General features: G+C 54.4%; 1 protein-coding gene across 4 annotated transcripts in view; it reads left to right on the forward strand.

Moving 5' to 3' along the window:
- The first annotated feature begins 13,178 nt into the window (after nucleotides 1-13,178).
- The window catches only part of STPG1 (sperm tail PG-rich repeat containing 1), a 253,375-nt gene continuing 252,335 nt past the window's right edge, over nucleotides 13,179-14,218 (forward strand). For 2 of the 4 annotated variants that reach the window (XM_069221308.1, XM_069221306.1), the window contains exon 1: nucleotides 13,179-13,257. The gene's annotated coding sequence lies outside the window, so the exon portion shown is untranslated. The remainder of the gene's footprint in view (nucleotides 13,258-14,218) is intronic. The other 2 variants (XM_069221309.1, XM_069221307.1) reach the window with 1 other exon arrangement.

Here is a 14,218-nt window from a genome sequence, read left to right on the forward strand (position 1 = left end):
GGCTCCGAATGGAGCCGGCTGAGTTGCTGGGGTGCGACGGGTGCAGTGGCACCCGTCGTGATTTTCAGTGTCTGCAAAGCAGAACCTGAAAATCATTATGGGGCCCTGTTAGGGCGCCCCTGCACTGCCCATGCCAGTGGCATTGGCAGTGCAGGGGCCCCCAGGTGCCCCACGACACCCGTTCCCGCCATCCTGTTCGGATGGCGGGAAGGGGGTCGGAATCCCCATGGCGGCGCTGCCCCTGGGCCAGGGGAAAACCGGCGGGAAACCGCCGGTTCCCCTTTTCTGACCGCGGCTTTACCGCCGCAGTCAGAATGGCCCAGGAAGCACCGCCAGCCTGTTGGCGGTGCTTCCGCGGTCCCCGGCCGTCGGAATGACCCCCAGAGTTTGTTGTTCAATTCTGCTCAGAATGGACAACATTTCAGCGGTTCGTTACATAAACCATTTAGGAGGAACAAAGTCCAAACCTTTAACGGAATTAGCGAAAGGGTTTTGGGACTTTTGTCTTCAAAACAAAATTTCAGTCCAAGCAGAATACTTACCAGGCAATCTCAATACGGTGGCAGATTGGCATTCTCGTCATTTTCGAGACTCAAGCGACTGGAAACTTAATTGCAACGTTTTCCAATCCATCTTCCGCAGATGGGGGCCTTTTCACGTAGATCTTTTCACTTCACGCCTCAATGCGCAACTTCCGCAGTTCTTCAGCTGGCGCCCGGATCCCTCTGCGTTAGCCTTCGATGCTTTTTCTCAGAATTGGTCAAAATCCCACAACTATGCTTTCCCTCCTTTCATGTTGATTGCGCGTCTGCTAGCGCAGGTTCCTCGTCAACAGGCTACATTGGTCCTCGTTGCTCCCTTTTGGCAGTCTCAAGTATGGTTTACCACTCTTCTGGAACTATCAATCGAACCCCCGTTTCTTATCCCTTCCTTCCCGGATCTACTCTCCAGTCCCCTCGGTCCTCCTCATCCCCTCATCCTAGAAAATCTCCTAATCCTTTCAGTATGGAAAATATCAGGGAATCCCACTCTTTCCCTTCTATTTCAGCAGAGGCTTCAAACCTCATCGAGCTTTCCTGGGCTCCTGGAACAAAAAAGGTGTATAAATCAGCTTGCTCTCTCTGGTATAGCTGGTGTCTGGGAAAACACATTGATCCTGTTACAGCAGATGTAACTTTCATAGTCAATTTTCTTGCAGCAGAAGCTAGCAAAGGTAAGACTTATTGTACTATTAACTCCTATAGGTCTGCTATATCTTCTTCACACATTTACAGCAACGGAAAACCAATCGGAGAGCATCCTTTGGTGTGTTGCCTATTAAAGGGAGTAACATTTTCTAATCCCCCTAAACCTAAATACAGTTCTTTATGGGATGTAAATGTTATCTTTAATTTGTTTTCGTCTTGGCCGGACAATGAGTTGCTGCCTCTCAAAAAATTATCGGCCAAGCTGCCCATGTTGTTGTGACTTGTTTCTTTTAAATGTCTTTCTGATATTAGAGCACTAGACATTACAGCACGATCTTTTACTCCAACAGGTGTTCTATTCAATGTTCACAGACGTAGAAAAACTGGTCTTCCTCAGTCTTTTATCCTTATTTTCCGGACCACCCTAAATTATGTGTTGGCCAGTGTTTAAAGGTTTACGAGCATCAGACAGCAGATTTGAGGACTTCTTCCTCGTCCCAACTCCTGATTTCTTTCAGGAGGCCTTACAAATCTGTCTCCTCTCCTACTCTAGCTCGTTGGGTCAGATGGATTATGAATCTGGCAGGTATTGATACGTCCGCTTTCGGGGCTCATTCCGCTAGGGGAGCTATGGCTTCCAAAGGTTTTTGGGCTGGCTCCCGTCTGGAGGACATTCTCAGGTCGGCTGACTGGTCTAATGATAATGGCCCTCATTCTGACCCTGGCGGTCGGTGATAAAGCGGCGGCCAACCCGCCAACAGGCCGGCGGTCCAAAATATGCAATTCTGACCCTGGCGGGAACCGCCAACACAGCCCGCGGCATTAACACTCCGACCGCCACGGCGGAACAAACAAACAGCGCGGCGGTCACCGCCAACAGCCAGGCAGCAGACAATGTACCGCCCACACTATCACGACCCACCAATCTGCCACCTTTTCCGGGGCGGGAGCACCGCCGATAAAAACACGGCGGAAACAGACTACGAACGGGAAAACGCTCACCTCTACGCACTCCACGCGAGATTCCGGCAGTATGGAACCCGAGTTACAGGTCATCCCCGCACTCCTATACCTACTCCTGTACCAGGAGCAATCCCGGCGGCGCGGAAGACATCAGTGAGTACTGCACCTACGACACAGGGGAGGGAAAAGATTACCGGCACACACCCACCCACCCACACCCACTACAACACACACATCAATGCATTCCCACAGATCACTGTCACAACCCACAAACCCCCCCCTCCGAAATAATGCAAAGACCAAAAGAAGAGATCTTAAACGGGCAGATATATTGAAAAATGGACAGCAGTAATCCTAATAAATAAATAAACTATGTACAAAATATATACATCTACTATATGTAGTCCAACCACTGTCCGTGGACCACAGGGGTCCTGAGCAAAGGGGCAAGGCCCAGTCCCACGACAAGAACTCCACGGAGAGAACACTGCAGGGGCATCAGAAAGAAAAAAGGACAGGCACCTCAGGGGGAAGGGAAGGGGGGGCACCTCAGCCACTTGAGTACACGACGCCAGATCCACGAGGGGACTCCATGACCACTGGCCCATCCTGGGGAGTGGGGAGTGCAAAGCCACAGTCCATACAGTCCATACAGTGGGTGGCCTGCCCACTGGGCCATCCTGGAGAGTGCAAAGCCACAGTCCGTACAGTCCATACAGTGGGTGGCCTGCCCACTGGGCCATCCTGGGGAGTGCAAAGCCACAGTCCGTACAGTCCATACAGTGGGTGGCCTGCCCACTGGGCCATCCTGGGGAGTGCAAAGCCACAGTCCGTACAGTCCATACAGTGGGTGGCCTGCCCACTGGGCCATCCTGGGGAGTGCAAAGCCACCGTCCGTACAGTCCATACAGTGGGTGGCCTGCCCACTGGGCCATCCTGGGGAGTGCAAAGCCACAGTCCATACAGTCCATACAGTGGGTGGCCTGCCCACTGGGCCATCCTGGGGAGTGCAAAGCCACAGTCCATACAGTCCATACAGTGGGTGGCCTGCCCACTGGGCCATCCTGGGGAGTGCAAAGCCACAGTCCATACAGTCCATACAGTGGGTGGCCTGCCCACTGGGCCATCCTGGGAAGTGCAAAGCCACAGTCCAAACAGTCCATAACAGACTCCACTGCCCCTGGAGGAGGCATGTTGGCCAGAGGACATCCTGCAGCCCTGCCCGAGACAGATCCTGCCCTGCCACGTCTGCCAAAGGGCCAGCGGTTCTTGCCTTGAAGGGCCCAGTTCAGCGGTTCTTGCCTTGAAGGGCCCAGTTCAGCGGTTCTTGGCTTGAAGGGCCCAGTTCAGCGGTTCTTGAGACGGCGGTCCCCAGCGGAGCGGTGCTGGAGACGGCGGGGCCCAGTTCAGCGGTTCTTGCCTTGAAGGGCCCAGTTCAGCGGTTCTTGCCTTGAAGGGCCCAGTTCAGCGGTTCTTGAGACGGCGGTCCCCAGCGGAGCGGTGCTGGAGACGGCGGGGCCCAGTTCAGCGGTTCTTGCCTTGAAGGGCCCAGTTCAGCGGTTCTTGCCTTGAAGGGCCCAGTTCAGCGGTTCTTGAGACGGCGGTCCCCAGCGGAGCGGTGCTGGAGACGGCGGGACCCAGTTCAGCGGTTCTTGCCTTGAAGGGCCCAGTTCAGCAGTTCTTGGCTTGAAGGGCCCAGTTCAGCGGTTCTTGAGACGGCGGTCCCCAGCGGAGCGGTGCTGGAGACGGCGGGGCCCAGTTCAGCGGTTCTTGCCTTGAAGGGCCCAGTTCAGCGGTTCTTGCCTTGAAGGGCCCAGTTCAGCGTTTCTTGAGATGGCGGTCCCCAGCGGAGCGGTGCTGGAGACGGCGGGGCCCAGTTCAGCGGTTCTTGCCTTGAAGGGCCCAGTTCAGCGGTTCTTGCCTTGAAGGGCCCAGTTCAGCGGTTCTTGAGACGACGGTCCCCAGCGGAGCGGTGCTGGAGACGGCGGGGCCCAGTTCAGCGGTTCTTGCCTTGAAAGGCCCAGTTCAGCGGTTCTTGGCTTGAAGGGCCCAGTTCAGCGGTTCTTGAGACGGCGGTCCCCAGCGGAGCGGTGCTGGAGACGGCGGGCCCAGTTCAGCGGTTCTTGCCTTGAAGGGCCCAGTTCAGCGGTTCTTGAGACGGCGGTCCCCAGCGGAGCGGTGCTGGAGACGGCGGCCATTCTATGGCCAACTGCTCATTGCCTGGTGGTGCCCTCCTGGGCAGCGGGGATGGTGCTCCTTCAATGCCCACCTGGGCTGTGGGTGGTGGGGCCCTCCTGGCCAGCTGGGCTGTGTCCTCCCTGGGCAGCGGCTATGGGGGTGGTGGGCTCTCCCTGGGCAGCTGTGCCGGTTCCTCCCTGGGCAGCGGCTATGGGGGTTGTGGGCTCCTCCTGGGCAGCTGTGACGGGTCCTCCATGGGCAGCAGGCCTGCTGCCTGACTTCTCCGCCTTGCTGCCCTTGCCCTCCTTAGTTGGGAGTCTGTGGCCCTTTCCTCCCTTTGGAGCTGTGGCTGTTGACGGTGGCTGGCTAGTGTCCTGGGGGGATATAGAACCCGGGCTCCTGCGGCGGCCCTTCCGCCTTCTGCTCCTCTTCCCAGGGGGTGGGCTGGCTGTCCCCTTGCTGCTGGGCGAAGATCCAGACCTGCGGGCTGGTGGGCTCCAATACCCCTGCACCCTTGTCAAGGGGGCTGCAGGGCTGGTGGTGGCTGAGGTGCTCTTCTTACCCCGACGAGAAGGAGGGGGGGCTCAGGGTCAGGAAAGAAGGTAGCAGTAGAGAGATAGATTTTCTTGGGACAATGGAGAGTGGTAGGTACAGTGGGTATGGGAGTGGAGGGAGAGGATGTGGTTGTAGGCGAAACAAGTTTGCTGTCTTTGGGTGCAGGTGCAGGAGCGGGAGGCTGTCGTGAGGTGGATGGCTGTTGGGTGGGTGGGTGGCTGCGTTTGTGTGGTGTGGAAGAGGCGGTGACAGACACAGTGGGAGAGGACACAGGGGACGTGTAAATGGCAGTGGGGGTGGTGACTGCACGTGTGCGGACTGTACTGGAGGGTGTGCTGGTGATGGAAACACTGGCTGATGGTGAGGTGAATGAAGGTGTGAGTGTAGACGTCACAGGGAGGGAGGAGGGAGACGAGGAGGTGGGGGTCACAGAGGTGGTAGTGACTGTTGGCATGTCTGCATCGGAATGTTGCTTGTGTGAATGTCTGCGTGATCTGTGGTGCTTATGTTTGGATGAGCTGCTCTTGGGTGTTGAGGTGTGTGCAGGCTGGTCTGATGGTGTGGGTGGGACAGGCAGAGGAACAGGAGACTGGGAGGAGGGAGTTAGTAGAGGGAGGCAGGAGACAGGGACAATGGCTGCCGTCAGTGCTGAGGCCAGAGCCTGGAACGATCGCTGATGGGCAGCCTGACCCGAATGAATGCCCTCCAGGTACGCATTGCTGCGATGAACCTCCCTCTCCACCCCCTGGATGGCATTCAAAAGGGTAGTCTGCCCAACAATGAGCGTTCGGAGGAGGTCAATGACCTCCTCACTGAGGGCAGCGGGGGTAACAGGGGCAGGGCCTGAGGTGCCTGGGGCGAAGGAGATGCCCGGCTTCCTGGCAGAGCGGGCACGGGGTGAACGCTGAGGGGCTGCTGGGAGGGCGGAGATGGTGCGCTGGGTGGCGGCTGTACCTGTAATGGCGGGGGGCACGGATGTTGCCCCCCCGCAAGGGAGCTCCCTTCCGAGGACGTGTCCGTGTCGCTGCAGGGTCCAGTCGTCCCCGTTGTGGAGCTCCCCTCGCCCTCCGTCTCACTGGTCCAGTCAGACTCTGTGGCATGGCCCTCCTGGGCCATGTGAGATGCAGCTCCCTCCTGCCCCGATGCCACTTCTCCTCCGCCTGATGATGCTGATGCACACAAGCACAGAAAGACAAACAAAAAGGGGAGGGGGGGGAGAGAGAAATAAAGAGATTTTGAGTACATGGATCACCGGTACAGTTAGCGGACATGACAGACACAGATGCCCCCTGCACTAAGTTGCGCACTTGGGGTCCGCTACGCATTCCGTGGAACATGCCCTACACGCCTAGATTTGACAACTGCACCCATGGATGACACGGCCCAGGGATGGCTGTACTGGCACACTACTGAGGGTGGTGGCTGGGGACACAGGGGGTTACGGGGGTGCCCAGCCTACAGATATCGCCCTGGCCTAGGGGGACCCACAGCCCTCCTCCCCCACCTAGACACCTCCACTGCGCGACAACAGAGTAGATTATGCTTGTACTCACCCCCTTGTGTCTGCTGTGCTGCCCTCACGCGCCCATCCAAATCAGGGTAGGCCACCGCCAGGATCCGGAACATCAGGGGGGTCAGTTGACGGCAGGCACCCCGCCTACGTTGGGAGGCCATCCCCAGCAGAGACTCGGCGGTCTTCTTGGTCCCGCGGCGGATGTCCTCCCACCTCTTGCGGCAGTGGGTGCCCCGTCGATGGTGGACCCCCAGGGTCCGGACTTCCTTGGCGATGGCACGCCAAATCCCGATCTTCTCATGGGCGCGGACCTATGTGACACGTACAGGGAGGGAGAAATACCACGTTCAAGTTTGTCTGCATTTTCGTTGCCAGTGGCCCAACGCCCCCCATCCCCGCCATGCCCCCCGCCAGGCCCCCCGCCAGGCCCAACATGCCCCCCATCCCCCCGCCATGCCCCCCGCCAGGCCCAACATGCCCCCCATCCCCACCAGGCCCCCCGCCATGCCCCCCGCCAGGCCCAACATGCCCCCCATCCCCGCCAGGCCCCCGCCATGCCCCCCGCCAGGCCCAACATGCCCCCCATCCCCGCCAGGCCCCCCGCCATGCCCCCCGCCAGGCCCAACATGCCCCCCATCCACGCCATGCCCCCCGCCAGGCCCAACATGCCCCCCATCCCCGCCAGGCCCCCCGCCATGACCCCCGCCAGGCCCAACATGCCCCCCATCCCCGCCAGGCCCCCCGCCATGCCCCCCGCCAGGCCCAACATGCCCCCCATCCCCGCCAGGCCCCCCGCCATGCCCGCCGCCAGGCCCAACATGCCCCCCATCCCCGCCAGGCCCCCCGCCATGCCCCCCGCCAGGCCCAACTTGCCCCCCATCCCCGCCAGGCCCCCCGCCAGGCCCCCAAGCCAGCCAGTGGCTCCAAATCCATATTGAATTAAACTCACTTGTTGGTCTGGAGGACCGTAGAGTAGCGCATACTGGGGGAGGACCCCATCCACAAGTTTCTCCAACTCTTCTCCAGTGAAGGCAGGGGCCCTTTCCCCAGGCGCAGCAGCCATTGTCCCTTCCAGACCGAGGTCACAGCAACACTTGCAGTATAGGTCCTCTCCTGTGAAAGTTCAAGTCGCGAGTGAATAAGTAGATACAAAATGGCGGTCACGCCCGCGGCGGTGCGTACCGCGGCGGTGCGTACCGCCACCGCTGGCGCCCTTCGCCATTGGCTCCTGAAACCCATAGGCTTCAATGTTAACCAATGCGGCTTTGCGCCGCGGTCTTCGACCGCCGACCGCCGCGGTGTGCCACGCCAGCGCATTGACCTCACATCCCATTGTCACACTTCACAGGTCAGGCAGCTGCCATTTCGAGGGTCCACATGGCTCAATTTCAACTGCGTCACACAGGCCTAGGCCTTGCATAGCCACTCATACACGCCATTCACTGCATAGAGAATCGTTTACTGTGCAAGCTGTGAGTACGTACCTGTGGGTTGCTTGACTGTGTGCTCCATGTTGTCCTTCCTAGGCACCGTCCGCTGGGTTTGGCGAGGAGACGGATGAATCCTCCCGTGTACAGGCCGCTGGTGGACCTGTCGACAATGGAAGCACGCCACATTATCCTGACCTACCGGCTTGACCGTGACACTATACATGAACTGTGTGCCCAGCTGGAGCCCGACCGGATGTCCCCCATCCGCCAACCGACAGGGATTCCCCCTCTGGTGCAGGTCCTGTCAGTACTCCATTTCTTGGCAAGTGGGTCATTTCAGACAACAGTGGGAATTGCTTCTGGGATGTCTCAGCCCATGTTTTCGAAGGTGTTATCCAGAATGTTGTCTGCCCTGATGAAATACATGAGGAGCTACATCCTTTTCCCTGAGGTGGGCGAATTGGCTACAGTGAAGGGTGATTTCTATGTCCTTGGACATATTCCCAACGTCATTGGTGCCATTGATGGGACCCATGTGGCTTTGGTTCCCCCAAGAGACAGGGAGCAGGTGTACAGGAACAGAAAAAGTTACCATTCCATGAACATCCAGGTGGTGTGTTTGGCTGACCAGTACATCTCGCATGTAAATGCCAAATTCCCTGGGTCAGTGCATGACGCCTACATCCTAAGGAATAGCAGCATCCCTTACGTGATGGAACAGCTAGAGAGACACCATGTATGGCTATTGGGGGACTCTGGGTACCCCAACCTGTCGTGGCTACTGACCCCAGTAAGGAATCCCCGGACCAGGGCAGAGGAACGGTACAATGAGGCCCATGGGCGTACTAGGAGGGTGATCGAACGCACCTTCGGCCTCCTAAAGGCCAGGTTTCGGTGCCTGCATATGACAGGTGGATCCCTAATGTACTCACCTAAGAAGGTGTGTCACATCATCGTGGCCTGCTGCATGCTTCACAACCTGGCTTTGCGCCGCCAGGTGCCTTTCCTGCAGGAGGATGGTCGAGACGGTGGTGTTGTGGCAGCTGTGGAACCTGTGGAGAGTGAAGAGGAGGAAGACGACGGGGATGAAACAGACAACAGGGACAGAATCATTGAACAGTACTTCCAATAGGACACAGGTAAAAATTCAAACATAATTTAGTAAATGTAAACTACTCTCCTGCATCTCTGCTGCCTGTCTATTTGCACCAGTGTATGATGACTGAGTTGTGGCTTTTCCCTCCCTATTTCAGATCTGGGGTCCCCACTACGAGTCCTGTGCTTCGTTTCCCCATGGACTACAGCTTTGTGGCAGCTGTTTGTTGACTTCACTATGTACAAGGACATATTTGCACTGTCATGTCAATTACAATATTTTGAAATCACAGCCAGACTCCAGATAGTTTTGTGCAAAATAGGTGTTTATTTCAGTGCTCAAAATGGGATGGGTGGTTTCAAGTGGGTGGGGGCTATGGTGAAGGAATGTCCATGGCAGAGTCCAGAGTAACAGTCACACAGGTGCATTGTCCATAGGCCTGTGGAGAGATGGAGCATGGGCAGTTCAAAGATGGACAGGGTGACAATGTGGGACAGTGGGATGACATCAGGTGGTATCCTTTGCTGGCGGGGGTCTTGACATCCTACTCTGTCTTCTTGGAAGATCTCAGGGCCCTCTTGCGGGGTGGTTCTTCTCCTGCAGGAGGTGGGGGTCTGGTGGGCTGCTGTTGTGCGGGGGCCTCCTGACCACTAGCGCCGGCGGAGGTGGTTGGCTGTTCTTGGTCCAGGCTAGTGGCAGGGGCCCTTTGTTGTTGTTGAGTGTCCGTCCTGGTGTTGATGAGTTCCTGCAGCAGCCCTACCATGGTAACCAGGGTGGAGGTGAGGGCTCTGATGTCCTCCCTGTACCCCCGATAGTGTTCCTCCTGCAGTACCTGGATCTCCTGGAACCTGGCCAGTACCGTCGCCATCGTCTCCTGGGAGCGGTTGTATGCTCCCATGATGGTGGTGAGGGCCTCGTGGAGAGTGGGTTCCCTGGGCCCGTCCCCCCCCTGTCGCACAGCTGCCCTCCGAGTTGCCCTGTTTCCCTGGGCCTCTGCCCCCTGGCCGGTGTGCCCACTACCACTGCCCCCAGGTCCCTGTTGTTGTTGGGGTGGTGGGTTATCCTGGGTGCCCTGTAGTGGTAGACACACCGCAGATTGACGCGCCCTGGAGACAGAGGCATGGGCCCGCTGGGTGGGAGCTGTGCTGGTGTTCCCAGAGGGGTTTGGGTCTGTAGTGGCCTGTGGCTGTCTGAGGGGAACCGACTGTCCAGAGGTCCCCGATGGTCCGGGCTGGTCATCAGTGTCCAGGTCGACAGAGCTGCTGTCATCGCTGATGGCCTCTTGGGTGGGGGGTGTGGAGAATTCTGGGCCCTCCGTGGCGGTGTGTTGGCGGTCGGGTCCTGCAGGGGTATAGAGGTATGGTTATAGTTTCAATGTGTGCCATATGGGTGTATCTGTGGGTTCCCGTGTCCCCAAGTGCTGGCATTCGTGTGTGGGGGCTTTGGTGAGGGTGGCTTGTGGGGGGGATGTGTATATGCATTGGGCATGCTTTGGTGATGGGTGTCCATGCTTAGTGGACGCATGCAGGCCTAGGTTTTGGGATGTGTGGGTTGTGATGGTGAGACATTGGCAGGTAATAGGTGTGCTGGGGGTGGGGGTGAGGATGGTGGTGGGGGTGAGGGTGGGGGTGAGGATGGGGGTGGGGGTGAGGGTGGGGTTCGAGGATGGGGGTGAGGGTTGGGGTATGATTTGGCATGCAGGTGGGGGGGAAGCAGTATTGAAGCTTCAACTTACCAGAATCCATTCCTCCGCCGACTCCTGCGAGGCCGTCAGGATGCAGGATGTTCAAGACTTCCTCCTCCCATGTTGTAAATTGTGGGGGTTGAGGTGGGGGTCCTCCGCCAGTCTTCTGCACGGCGATGTTGTGCCTGGATACCATGGAACGCACCTTCCCCCGTAGGTCGTTCCATCGCTTCCTGATGTCTTCCCGATTTCTGGGGTGCTGTCCCACAGCGCTGACCCTGTCGACAATCCTCTGCCATAGCTCCGTCCTCCGGGCAATGCTGGTGTATTGGACCTGTGTGCCGAAGAGCTGGGGCTCTACCCGAACGATTTCCTCCACCATGACCCTGAGTTCTTCGTCTGAGAAGCGGGGGTGTCTTTGGGGTGCCATGGAGTGGTGTGTATGATGTGTGGGGTGGAGTATGTGTAGTTAAGTGTGTTGAGTGTGGTGGTGTGTGTTGTTTTGTGTGTGGATATTGTGTGGGTGATGGTGTAGTGTGCCTCTGTGTGATGGTGTTCTGTGATCGCTGCTGTGTCTCTCAGTGCTTCTTTTTGGATTTTGGTCGAAGGGGTTTGTGGGTGATGTGGGTGTGTGTTTTATATTGTATTGTGTGTGTGGGAGTGGTGTGTGTATGTGTATCAGGTGTGTGGAATTCAAATCGTCCAATGTGGCTGAGTTTTGTTCGTTTGTGTGTATTCTGACCGCGGCGGGGTGTACCGCCAATGGAAAACCGCGTTTAAAAGACCACCGCGTGGATTCGTGGGTCGTAATGGCATGGGCGTATTTCTGTTGGCGTGACGGTGGAGGTTTGGTCACCTCCACTTTTCCGCCGACCGCTGGTCTTGCGGGCTGTTGTGGCTGTCGGATTTTCGGAGGTTTGGCTGCTGCGGGTCAGAATGACCGTGGCGGATTACCGCGACCGCAGCGGAATTATGGAGGATTTCTGACCGGCGGTAGGCGCCTTTTACCGCCGAGGTCAGAATGACCCCCAATGTGTTCAGAATGTTTTATTGCAAGCCTGTTCACCATGCTTCTCTAGATGTTATTGATTTGCTTTAAAATAGCATAATAGGAGCCTCCGGTCTTGTTTTATTAAAGACACGGAGGCGAGTACTATCCCACCTCTACAAATTCTAATGCTTATATCTTAAGGATTTCAACGTTCACCACCACGTTTCTGGTACAGCCTCACCTACGGTGTTCGATGCCAAGTTTCAGGATCCCAGGGTTCAAGATCTTTCACGTTCTATATCTGGACTTTTGACTGTGGTTCAAGAACTTTTGCCGGTGTTCATGGCATTATGTATCTGTTGTTCTATTATTCCACTGTTTATTACTTTTTAAGCTTGCATAAGAAAAGAGGGCTGTTCTCGGTCAAGATATGTATTATAGGGCCACCCTGTTGGTGATTGGTGTGTTATTGTGACTACTTCTGTCCTTCATAAATTTACTAGGAAAATCTACATTTGTTTTACTACTAGCAATTAGTCTAAAATCTAAAATATACTTTAACATTATTTTAATGTTACTAACATATTGTTAAATAAATAAGGAAGGCACAATGTGTCCACCAACAAATGAAAACATAAGCACATTTAAAATATGTGTCAGTGCAGCTTTCTACGTTTGGCTGTCAAACATGAGACATAAATTGTCACCTTGTGCTGTTGTCTGGGTCACTGAAAGCATAATAAAAGGTACGCTCGAACACCTGCACTTCTATATTCTCATTTAAAACCACCGTTTAGGAGTGCAAAATAAATGTTGTTCTGTATGCAACTTAAGCAGCATTATGCTAACACATTTCGGAGCAATATCACATTATGGTACAAAATAACCATCAATGCAACATCATAACAAGAACAGAAACATGTTTCTTCACATAAAAGTGTCTCCATTGCACTGCATGGGCATTTCCTTTTGCTTTCCATGAACTATAGCGGGCTGCACTTTTTAAAGCAGGAAGACATACACACAGCTAACTGCCAATATGTAGCACCATGGTGAAACTGAAAGTGTAAACGAAAATTTATTTAATTAGTGGTTGAGGTGGACCGACAGAAAACAAATCAGTGGTTAATGTGAGATAAACTAAAGTCTCTCTCTCATTCTCTGTATGTTTTTATGACATGACTTCAAGTACACGTTTTAACGCTACTGTAGCTAGACCTGAACAATGTATTTATTAGCATATATCTATTCCCACTTAACTCAGTGATCTGTTAAAAACACGTCTAGGGTTCTAGCTATAACACATCCGGATGCCAACAATTACTTAGTTTTACAATACTTTCAAAATGACATACTCATCCAAGTATTCCGTTTTACAAGACGTACTCCTTAAGCTATTGTTGACAAAGATGCATGGGAGTCTACGTTGGCATGTGTCAAATTCCACATTAGCCATGGCCGAGACAGTAAGTTATGGCAGAAATACCACACACGCCCGCCCGCCTTTCTCCCTAAATTAGGAAGTAGGTCTGTATTTGGCAGTCCTTCTTCAGTTTCGTAAGATTCGATGCGTCGCCAGGCGACGGATGTAAACAGTATGGCTATCGGCAGTGTTGTAAAGTATCAGACGGAATTATTGACTCTTCACCGTACCTTGCAGGTAAATAAAAATATATATGCAAGGGAAACTCCCTACTCAGATATTGCATAGCTATCCACACCATTTCTATAAATACTAGCCTTCAGAGCCGTAAATTATACGAATTATCATACTCCCTGCACATGTATTTTACTGAATGAATTGATTTGCATTGTAATGACTTGCATCAGATATCATAACCTATGCAATGCAGGTGTCTCAGTTTTATTGATCAGCTGTACTACAGGTCTTATTAATTATCCAGTCTCAGTCTGCACTAATAGGTTATCAGATCTAAAGCTGCATTGTTTTCTATATCTCGCTGTCTGAGCTCGAAATTAACATGTTATAGGCTACGCTTTGCTTTCGAGGAGTTTCATTGGTTATTCACCAGCTCTCATTGTACATGTCTAGAAGAGGTAGATGGCGACATTCTTTGTGCTCTGCCAGGGTGGTCAGAGTTCAGGGCATGCCTAAATAAATACACTGTCTACGCATAGCTCTGTTGTGTAAATGTTACGCTCCATTCACTGCGCTGGCTTTCAGCGCATATTGTCTATGCACCTCATAAATTATAATAGCTTAGTGGTCATACACGATAGAAGTTCAAATAACTCAATTTCTACTGCAAATGTTATTTTACTTTAATGTCACATTCGTCTTGAGGTATCAAACCTCAGTGGCCAAGTCCTGCAGGGGCTAACATATTTCAGCGAGCAAAATACTACATGGCAGTGCTTAATTTGTGCTTGTTGTTTACAGGTGCTGAGCACCGGCACCTATTTTTGAGGGCCGGGACTTAGTCTTCTGCCTCAAGCATTTGCTGCGAACAAAAGACACATATGGGAAAGACGGAGGAAGGGAAAAACGAAAAAGCGTCACAATGGGAGAAAGCAGAAAGCTGCTAGAGTGAGCTGGAGGGGCAGGGAGTGGCTTTACATGGATTAAAGAGGCCCGACATGGCTTCAGGATTACGCCGCCT

The sequence above is a fragment of the Pleurodeles waltl genome, chromosome 3_1 (genome assembly GCF_031143425.1).
Source record: "Pleurodeles waltl isolate 20211129_DDA chromosome 3_1, aPleWal1.hap1.20221129, whole genome shotgun sequence".
Lineage (NCBI taxonomy): Eukaryota > Metazoa > Chordata > Amphibia > Caudata > Salamandridae > Pleurodeles > Pleurodeles waltl.